This window comes from Pseudophryne corroboree, unplaced genomic scaffold, assembly GCF_028390025.1.
Source record: "Pseudophryne corroboree isolate aPseCor3 unplaced genomic scaffold, aPseCor3.hap2 scaffold_1073, whole genome shotgun sequence".
NCBI lineage: Eukaryota > Metazoa > Chordata > Amphibia > Anura > Myobatrachidae > Pseudophryne > Pseudophryne corroboree.
Genome location: NW_026967700.1, coordinates 46,761 through 58,249, shown reverse-complemented (window position 1 = coordinate 58,249; position 11,489 = coordinate 46,761). Strand labels below are relative to the sequence as shown.

The window sequence follows — 11,489 nt, the reverse complement described above, 5'->3', positions numbered from 1 at the left end:
AAGCAGCAAGGATGCAGTGGCGTTAATGTTTCCTGGTGTCAACCTGTATTATTTCAGTAGACATTGAAATGAGGATGCATCTTGCTGCCTTTCCAATGAAGCAAGTTTAATTTAGTAATAGGTGAAAAACCATCCCTACAAAGGTGTTAATCAGAGACTTGGCTTTGTGGACACTTTTCAGAGAACAAATTTGTTAGCATAAAAATAAAGCCAGAAAATGAAGAGCTGTTTAATCACTCAATTGGATTTTTTTTGCCAGCATATTTCTTTTTCTCTGCAACCCACTGCTAAATTGTGCTTCCTAGCTGTTTTTATTAAATCACTGAATCAAATCTAACTCTGATTACATCAGAAAAGGCCAGGTACCCTACACCATAACAGGGGGTTTGAAATTTTGACTTGTCTACTTAAAGATCACCAAAATCTGATAACAGGGTCAATTACGTCCCTGGGTGGGATTGAACCACCAACCTTTTGGTTAGTAGCCAGACACACTAACCGATTGCGCCACAGAGACACTTTGCAAAAAGTACATACTGACAAAGGCTAATAAGCATACATCTAGAACGTTTCCTAGAAAAACTTTAAAAAGTCAATAATCTGGAGAGTTTTTGTAAGATGTTTCTTCCATCAACCAACGAAGAAACACATTGGTACTTTCCCATGATGAGTGAGTGCTTCAGGATCTCTTGCACTTACATGTGCAGCAGAGTACTGCAATGGAAGCATGCTGGGCCCATAACCCAGAGGTAGGCAGATTGAAACTATCCTTTGCTATATGCATTTTTTTTGTTAATTTAAGTAATCAAAACTGGGATTGATATTTTTGCTCTTTTATTTTTACTTAAAGTACAATAACTTTTACCATTTTAATTTGTTTTAATAGTATATTGACAGTATAGTTTTCTTTAAAAAATCCACTTAATTTTCTTTACCCTATTATTAAAAGGGTAATTGACAAAAACAAACTACATTGTCACCAGAAGAGCAATACAAAATGTACAAGTGATATATTAAAATCATCTTTCCAGCTTGAATTTCAATGATGCATTGGGGCAACAATTTTGTGAGAAACATCTTCACCCTTAAATAAAGATTTTCTTAATTCCTAACCTGTGTGCTAATTAGATATCACAGTGTTTTCACATTAAACAGACTTCTACATGAGAAAGCAGCAAGGATGCAGTGGCGTTAATGTTTCCTGGTGTCAACCTGTATTATTTCAGTAGACATTGAAATGAGGATGCATCTTGCTGCCTTTCCAATGAAGCAAGTTTAATTTAGTAATAGGTGAAAAACCATCCCTACAAAGGTGTTAATCAGAGACTTGGCTTTGTGGACACTTTTCAAAGAACAAATTTGTTAGCATAAAAATAAAGCCAGAAAATGAAGAGCTGTTTAATCACTCAATTGATTTTTTCTGCCAGCATATTTCTTTTTCTCTGCAAACCACTGCTAAATTGTGCTTCCTATCTGTTTTTATAAAATCACTGAATCAAATCTAACTCTGATTACATCAGAGAAGGCCAGGTACCCTACACCAGAACAGGGGGTTCGAAATTTTGACTTGTCTACTTAAAGATCACCAAAATCTGATAACAAGGTCAATTACGTCCCTGGGTGGGATTGAACCACCAACCTTTTGGTTTATAGCCGTACACACTAACTGATTGCGCCACAGAGACACTTTGCAAAAATACATACTGACAAAGGCTAATAAGCATTCATCTAAAACGTTTCCTAGAAAAACTTTAAAAAGTCAATAATCTGGAGAGTTTTTGTAAGATGTTTCTTCCATCCACCAACGAAGAAACACATTGGTACTTTCCCATGATGAGTGAGTGCTTCAGGATCTCTTGCACTTACATGTGCAGCAGAGTACTGCAATGGAAGCATGCTGGGCCCATAACCCAGAGGTAGGCAGATTAAAACTATCCTCTGCTATATGCATTTTTTTTGTTAATTAAAGTAATCCAAAACTGTGATTGATATTTTTGCTCTTTTATTTTTCATTAAAGTACAATAACTTTTACCATTTTAATTTGTTTTAATAGTATATTGAAAGTATTGTTTTCTTTTAAAAATCCACTTAATTTTCTTTACCCTATTATTAAAATGGTAATTGACAAAAACAAACTACATTGTCACCAGAAGAGCAATACAAAATGTACAAGTGATATATTAAAATCATCTTTCCAGCTTGAATTTCAATGATGCATTGGGGCAACGATTTTGTGAGAAACATTTTCACCCTTAAATAAATATTTTCTTAATTCCTTACCTGTGTGCTAATTAGATATCACCTTGTTTTCACATTAAACAGACTTCCACATGAGAAAGCAGCAAGGATGCAGTGGCGTTAATGTTTCCTGGTGTCAACCTGTATTATTTCAGTAGACATTGAAATGAGGATGCATCTTGCTGCCTTTCCAATGAAGCAAGTTTAATTTAGTAATAGGTGAAAAACCATCCTTACAAAGGTGTTAATCAGAGACTTGGCTTTGTGGACACTTTTCAGAGAACAAATTTGTTAGCATAAAAATAAAGCCAGAAAATGAAGAGCTGTTTAATCACTCAATTGGATTTTTTTTGCCAGCATATTTCTTTTTCTCTGCAACCCACTGCTAAATTGTGCTTCCTAGCTGTTTTTATAAAATCACTTAATCAAATCTAACTCTGATTACATCAGAGAAGGCCAGGTACCCTACACCATAAGAGTGGGTTTGAAATTTTGACTTGTCTACTTAAAGATCACCAAAATCTGATAGCAAGGTCAATTACGTCCCTGGGTGGGATTGAACCACCAACCTTTTGGTTAATAGCCATACACACTAACTGATTGCGCCACAGAGACACTTTGCAAAAGTACATACTGACAAAGGCTAATAAGCATTCATCTAAAACGTTTCCTAGAAAAACTTTAAAAAGTCAATAATCTGGAGAGTTTTTGTAAGATGTTTCTTCCATCAACCAACGAAGAAACACATTGGTACTTTCCCATGATGAGTGAGTGCTTCAGGATCTATTGCACTTACATGTGTGGCAGAGTACAGCAATGGAAGCATGCTGGGCACATAACCCAGAGGTAGGCAGATTGAAACTATCCTCTGCTATATGCATTTTTTTTTTAGATTTATTAAAGTAATCCAAAACTGGGATTGATATGTTGGCTCTTTTATTTTTACTTACAGTACAATAACTTTTACCATATTAATTTGTTTTAATAGTATATTAAAAGTATTGTTTTCTTTCAAAAATCCACTTAATTTTCTTTACCCTATTATTAAAATGGTAATTGACAAAAACAAACTACATTGTCACCAGAAGAGTAATACAAAATGTACAAGTGATATATTAAAATCATCTTTCCAGCTTGAATTTCAATGATGCATTGGGGCAACGATTTTGTGAGAAACATTTTCACCCTTAAATAAAGATTTTCTTAATTCCTTACCTGTGTGCTAATTAGATATCACCTTGTTTTCACATTAAACAGACTTCCACATGAGAAAGCAGCAAGGATGCAGTGGCGTTAATGTTTCCTGGTGTCAACCTGTATTATTTCAGTAGACATTGAAATGAGGATGCATCTTGCTGCCTTTCCAATGAAGCAAGTTTAATTTAGTAATAGGTTAAAAACCATCTTTACAAAGGTGTTAATCAGAGACTTGGCTTTGTGGACACTTTTCAGAGAACAAATTTGTTAGCATAAAAATAAAGCCAGAAAATGAAGAGCTGTTTAATCACTCAATTGGATTTTTTTGCCAGCATATTTCTTTTTCTCTGCAACCCACTGCTAAATTGTGCTTCCTAGCTGTTTTTATAAAATCACTGAATCAAATCTAACTCTGATTACATCAGAGAAGGCCAGGTACCCTACACCAGAACAGGGGGTTTGAAATTTTGACTTGTCTACTTAAAGATCACCAAAATCTGATAACAAGGTCAATTACGTCCCTGGGTGGGATTGAACCACCAACCTTTTGGTTAATAGCCATGCACACTAACTGATTGCGCCACAGAGACACTTTGCAAAAGTCCATACTGACAAAGGCTAATAAGCATTCATATAAAACTTTTCCTAGAAAAGCTTTAAAAAGTCAATAATCTGGAGAGTTTTTGTAAGATGTTTCTTCCATCAACCAACGAAGAAACACATTGGTACTTTCCCATGATGAGTGAGTGCTTCAGGATCTCTTGCACTTACATGTGCAGCAGAGTACTGCAATGGAAGCATGCTGGGCCCATAACCCAGAGGTAGGCAGATTGAAACTATCCTTTGCTATATGCATTTTTTTTTGTTAATTTAAGTAATCAAAACTGGGATTGATGTTTTTGCTCTTTTATTTTTACTTAAAGTACAATAACTTTTACCATTTTAATTTGTTTTAATAGTATATTGTAGAAAAGGGAATTGGTCCCTCCAAAGAAATGGGGAACCAAAGAGAAAAAGCCTCTTTGTGGGTGCACTCTTTCAAAAACAATATATATATATGTTATCTTTCAATATTTATTGTGTAAAAAATTATACTTTATTTCGACAATTAAAAATGATGTGTATAGAAAAAAGGGCAAAAATACCTATTGGTATACCCTATAGAACAGATAAATAAGGTACAAAGGTGATTATGTCTCATATAATAAGCTCCTCCAAAATAACAATGTATCTCAAAAGATTCTTTGTAATAGTTTGTAGCAACCCCTGTATATAGTGGTGTGTTTTAGAGTGAGGGCAATAATACCAAAACTCTTAACACGGGATGCGATTTAATAAAATCTGAAATGGAGGAGAGTTGATTAATTACATGCTAGGCGAAAATTTATATGCTGATAACTTAAGTAGGCAAAAAAGGATTATATAGCACTAATATGCTTATTACTGTACTTGTAAAGTATTACACAGTGATATTAAATGTTACACAATAAATGTCAGAAGTAACAAGTCCCACAGTAGGAAGCCGTAACTGACAATCGTTGAATTACCCGGCTAGGGTGAAACGTACGTCCGCTTCTCAAACACTCTGACGTCATTCTGACGTCTTTCCGGGAATCCCGTGTAACGTTCACGGACCCGGATTCGTAGGCAAAACTCCTTACACGCTTCTCAAGCAAGGATATCCACGGGGGCTACAACAGCAGGACCCTCTCTTAATCAGTGGTATTTCGGCGCGCACTCATTGCGGGACGGGAGTGGGTTTCTTCCTGCAATGACAATATTGTTATCAGGATAACCCCTCTCCGTTTCCCGACAACAGCAAGTAACGCCACTGTCTTCCTTCATACCCGCTCCGGCCGCTGACTCTCTCACCTCCCATTCACTGTGACACCTTTTTCACACATGGGAAGGCAGCAGAAGTCAGTGGATCAACGGCACGGGTACTTTCCAATACTCACCTTTATTATTACAAGGTCAATGTTAACCAATTAATATACCAGTTCTGGTTTTTTAGCATAATCATCCTTGCAGTGAAAATCAATATTTGTTACACCTGATTTAGCAGACAGTATTCGTTGTACGCATTAGCGAGACAAATTGATACAAATATAGTATCTAATTCAACGATTGTCAGTTACGGCTTCCTACTGTGGGACTTGTTACTTCTGACATTTATTGTGTAACATTTAATATCACTGTGTAATACTTTACAAGTACAGTAATAAGCATATTAGTGCTATATAATCCTTTTTTGCCTACTTAAGTTATCAGCATATAAATTTTCGCCTAGCATGTAATTAATCAACTCTCCTCCATTTCAGATTTTATTAAATCGCATCCCGTGTTAAGAGTTTTGGTATTATTGCCCTCACTCTAAAACACACCACTATATACAGGGGTTGCTACAAACTATTACAAAGAATCTTTTGAGATACATTGTTATTTTGGAGGAGCTTATTATATGAGACATAATCACCTTTGTACCTTATTTATCTGTTCTATAGGGTATACCAATAGGTATTTTTGCCCTTTTTTCTATACACATCATTTTTAATTGTCGAAATAAAGTATAATTTTTTACACAATAAATATTGAAAGATAATATATATATATATTGTTTTTGAAAGAGTGCACCCACAAAGAGGCTTTTTCTCTTTGGTTCCCCATTTCTTTGGAGGGACCAATTCCCTTTTCTACAAACATATTTAATACCTCTGGGGTCGCACCGCCAACATATATAGAAATCTCTTGTTTCATTGTAATAAATTCATGACACTCTGATACTGTTGGCTCAACATGATTTAATGAAATCAACTGTAGCAGTGCAGGCAAACTCAAACCCTCTGTTTTAATAGTATATTGACAATATAGTTTTCTTTAAAAAATCCACTTAATTTTCTTTACCCTATTATTAAAAGGGTAATTGACAAAAACAAACTACATTGTCACCAGAAGAGCAATACAAAATGTACAAGTGATCTTTCCAGCTTGAATTTCAATGATGCATTGGGGCAACGATTTTGTGAGAAACATCTTCACCCTTAAATAAAGATTTTCTTAATTCCTTACCTGTGTGCTAATTAGATATCACCTTGTTTTCACATTAAACAGACTTCTACATGAGAAAGCAGCAAGGATGCAGTGGCGTTAATGTTTCCTGGTGTCAACCTGTATTATTTCAGTAGACATTGAAATGAGGATGCATCTTGCTGCCTTTCCAATGAAGCAAGTTTAATTTAGTTATAGGTGAAAAACCATCCCTACAAAGGTGTTAATCAGAGACTTGGCTTTGTGGACACTTTTTAGAGAACAAATTTGTTAGCATAAAAATAAAGGCAGAAAATGAAGAGCTGTTTAATCACTCAATTGGATTTTTCTGCCAGCATATTTTTTTTCTCTGCAACCCATTGCTAAATTGTGCTTCCTAGCTGTTTTTTTATAAAATCACTGAATCAAATCTAACTCTGATTACATCAGAGAAGGCCAGGTACCCTACACCATAAGAGGGGGTTTGAAATTTTGACTTGTCTACTTAAATATCACCAAAACCTGATCACAAGGTCAATTATGTCCCTGGGTGGGATTGAACCACCAACCTTTTGGTTAGTAGCCAGACACACTAACCGATTGCGCCACAGAGACAATTTGCAAAAAGTACATACTGACAAAGGCTAATAAGCATTCATCTAGAACGTTTCCTAGAAAAACTTTAAAAAGTCAATAATCTGGAGAGTTTTTGTAAGAATTTTCTTAAATCAACCAACGAAGAAACACATTGGTACTTTCCCATGATGAGTGAGTGCTTCAGGATCTCTTGCCCTTACATGTGCAGCAGAGTACTGCAATGGAAGCATGCTGGGCCCATTAACCAGAGGTAGGCAGATTGAAACTATCCTCTGCTATATGCATTTTTTTTGTTAATTAAAGTAATCCAAAACTGGGATTGATATGTTAGCTATTTTATGTTTACTTAAAGTACAATAACTTTTACCATTTTAATTTGTTTTAATAGTATATTGACAGTATTGTTTTCTTTCAAAAATCCACTTAATTTTCTTTACCCTATTATTAAAATGGTAATTGACAAAAACAAACTACATTGTCAGCAGAAGAGCAATACAAAATGTACAAGTGATATATTAAAATCATCTTTCCAGCTTGAATTTCAATGATGCATTGGGGCAACGATTTTGTGAGAAACATCTTCACCCTTAAATAAAGATTTTCTTAATTCCTTACCTGTGTGCTAATTAGATATCACCTTGTTTTCACATTAAACAGACTTCCACATGAGAAAGCAGCAAGGATGCATTGGCGTTAATGTTTCCTGGTGTCAACCTGTATTATTTCAGTAGACATTGAAATGAGGATGCATCTTGCTGCCTTTCCAATGAAGCAAGTTTAATTTAGTAATAGGTGAAAAACCATCCTTACAAAGGTGTTCATCAGAGACTTGGCTTTGTGGACACTTTTCAGAGAACAAATTTGTTAGCATAAAAATAAAGCCAGAAAATGAAGAGCTGTTTAATCACTCAATTGGATTTTTTTGCCAGCATATTTCTTTTTCTCTGCAACCCACTGCTAAATTGTGCTTCCTAGCTGTTTTTATAAAATCACTGAATCAAATCTAACTCTGATTACATCAGAGAAGGCAAGGTACCCTACACCATAAGAGGGGATTTGAAATTTTGACTTGTCTACTTAAAGATCACCAAAATCTGATAACAAGGTCAATTACGTCAATGGGTGGGATTGAACCACCAACCTTTTGGTTTATAGCCGTACACACTAACTGATTGCGCCACAGAGACACTTTGCAAAAGTCTATACTGACAAAGGCTAATAAGCATTCATCTAAAACGTTTCCTAGAAAAACTTTAAAAAGTCAATAATCTGGAGAGTTTTTGTAAGATGTTTCTTCCATCCACCAACGAAGAAACACATTGGTACTTTCCCATGATGAGTGAGTGCTTCAGGATCTCTTGCACTTACATGTGCAGCAGAGTACTGCAATGGAAGCATGCTGGGCCCATAACCCAGAGGTAGGCAGATTAAAACTTTCCTCTGCTATATGCATTTTTTTTGTTAATTAAAGTAATCCAAAACTGGGATTGATATTTTTGCTCTTTATTTTTCATTAAAGTACAATAACTTTTACCATTTTAATTTGTTTTAATAGTATATTGAAAGTATTGTTTTCTTTTAAAAATCCACTTAATTTTCTTTACCCTATTATTAAAATGGTAATTGACAAAAACAAACTACATTGTCACCAGAAGAGCAATACAAAATGTACAAGTGATATATTAAAATCATCTTTCCAGCTTGAATTTCAATGATGCATTGGGGGCAACGATTTTGTGAGAAACATTTTCACCCTTAAATAAAGATTTTCTTAATTCCTTACCTGTGTGCTAATTAGATATCACCTTGTTTTCACATTAAACAGACTTCTACATGAGAAAGCAGCAAGGATGCAGTGGCGTTAATGTTTCCTGGTGTCAACCTGTATTATTTCAGTAGACATTGAAATGAGGATGCATCTTGCTGCCTTTCCAATGAAGCAAGTTTAATTTAGTAATAGGTGAAAAACCATCCCTACAAAGGTGTTAATCAGAGACTTGGCTTTGTGGACACTTTTCAGAGAACAAATTTGTTAGCATAAAAATAAAGCCAGAAAATGAAGAGCTGTTTAATCACTCAATTGGATTTTTTTTTGCCAGCATATTTCTTTTTCTCTGCAACCCACTGCTAAATTGTGCTTCCTAGCTGTTTTTATAAAATCAATGAATCAAATCTAACTCTGATTACATCAGAGAAGGCCAGGTACCCTACACTATAACAGGGGGTTTGAAATTTTGACTTGTCTACTTAAAGATCACCAAAATCTGATAACAAGGTCAATTACGTCCCTGGGTGGGATTGAACCACCAACCTTTTGGTTAGTAACCGGACACACTAACCGATTGCGCCACAGAGACACTTTGCAAAAAAGTACATACTGACAAAGGCTAATAAGCATACATCTAGAACGTTTCCTAGAAAAACTTTAGAAAGTCAATAATCTGGAGAGTTTTTGTAAAATGTTTCTTCCATCAACCAACGAAGAAACACATTGGTACTTTCCCATGATGAGTGAGTGCTTCAGGATCTCTTGCACTTACATGTGCAGCAGAGAACTGCAATGGAAGCATGCTGGGCCCATAACCCAGAGGTAGGCAGATTGAAACTATCCTTTGCTATATGCATTTTTTTTTGTTAATTTAAGTAATCAAAACTGGGATTGATATTTTTGCTCTTTTATTTTTACTTAAAGTACAATAACTTTTACCATTTTAATTTGTTTTAATAGTATATTGACAATATAGTTTTCTTTAAAAAATCCACTTAATTTTCTTTACCCTATTATTAAAAGGGTAATTGACAAAAACAAACTACATTGTCACCAGAAGAGCAATACAAAATGTACAAGTGATCTTTCCAGCTTGAATTTCAATGAGGCATTGGGGCAACGATTTTGTGAGAAACATCTTCACCCTTAAATAAAGATTTTCTTAATTCCTTACCTGTGTGCTAATTAGATATCACCTTGTTTTCACATTAAACAGACTTCTACATGAGAAAGCAGCAAGGATGCAGTGGCGTTAATGTTTCCTGGTGTCAACCTGTATTATTTCAGTAGACATTGAAATGAGGATGCATCTTGCTGCCTTTCCAATGAAGCAAGTTTAATTTAGTTATAGGTGAAAAACCATCCCTACAAAGGTGTTAATCAGAGACTTGGCTTTGTGGACACTTTTTAGAGAACAAATTTGTTAGCATAAAAATAAAGGCAGAAAATGAAGAGCTGTTTAATCACTCAATTGGATTTTTCTGCCAGCATATTTTTTTTCTCTGCAACCCATTGCTAAATTGTGCTTCCTAGCTGTTTTTTATAAAATCACTGAATCAAATCTAACTCTGATTACATCAGAGAAGGCCAGGTACCCTACACCATAAGAGGGGGTTTGAAATTTTGACTTGTCTACTTAAATATCACCAAAACCTGATCACAAGGTCAATTATGTCCCTGGGTGGGATTGAACCACCAACATTTTGGTTAGTAGCCAGACACACTAACCGATTGCGCCACAGAGACAATTTGCAAAAAGTACATACTGACAAAGGCTAATAAGCATTCATCTAGAACGTTTCCTAGAAAAACTTTAAAAAGTCAATAATCTGGAGAGTTTTTGTAAGAATTTTCTTAAATCAACCAACGAAGAAACACATTGGTACTTTCCCATGATGAGTGAGTGCTTCAGGATCTCTTGCACTTACATGTGCAGCAGAGTACTGCAATTGAAGCATGCTGGGCCCATAACCCAGAGGTAGGCAGATTGAAACTATCCTTTGCTATATGCATTTTTTTTGTTAATTAACGTAATCCAAAACTGGGATTGATATGTTAGCTATTTTATGTTTACTTAAAGTACAATAACTTTTACCATTTTAATTTGTTTTAATAGTTTATTGACAGTATTGTTTTCTTTCAAAAATCCACTTAATTTTCTTTACCCTATTATTAAAATGGTAATTGACAAAAACAAACTACATTGTCACCAGAAGAGCAATACAAAATGTACAAGTGATATATTAAAATCATCTTTCCAGCTTGAATTTCAATGATGCATTGGGGCAACGATTTTGTGAGAAACATCTTCACCCTTAAATAAAGATTTTCTTAATTCCTTACCTGTGTGCTAATTAGATATCACCATGTTTTCACATTAAACAGACTTCCACATGAGAAAGCAGCAAGGATGCATTGGCGTTAATGTTTCCTGGTGTCAACCTGTTTTATTTCAGTAGACATTGAAATGAGGATGCATCTTGCTGCCTTTCCAATGAAGCAAGTTTAATTTAGTAATAGGTGAAAAACCATCCTTACAAAGGTGTTCATCAGAGACTTGGCTTTGTGGACACTTTTCAGAGAACAAATTTGTTAGCATAAAAATAAAGCCAGAAAATGAAGAGCTGTTTAATCACTCAATTGGATTTTTTTGCCAGCATA

The 11,489-nt window shown here is 35.0% G+C and overlaps 3 non-coding genes across 3 annotated transcripts; all 3 read right to left on the bottom strand.

Moving 5' to 3' along the window:
• Positions 1-443: 443 nt before the first annotated feature.
• TRNAS-ACU (transfer RNA serine (anticodon ACU)) lies at positions 444-517 on the bottom strand. Its single transcript has one exon. It is a non-coding gene; the product is annotated as a tRNA-Ser (tRNA).
• A 6,487-nt stretch (positions 518-7,004) lies between these two features.
• TRNAS-ACU (transfer RNA serine (anticodon ACU)) lies at positions 7,005-7,078 on the bottom strand. The gene has a single exon. It is a non-coding gene; the product is annotated as a tRNA-Ser (tRNA).
• Positions 7,079-10,500: 3,422 nt separating this feature from the next.
• TRNAS-ACU (transfer RNA serine (anticodon ACU)) lies at positions 10,501-10,574 on the bottom strand. Its single transcript has one exon. It is a non-coding gene; the product is annotated as a tRNA-Ser (tRNA).
• Between the last annotated feature and the right edge of the window lie 915 nt (positions 10,575-11,489).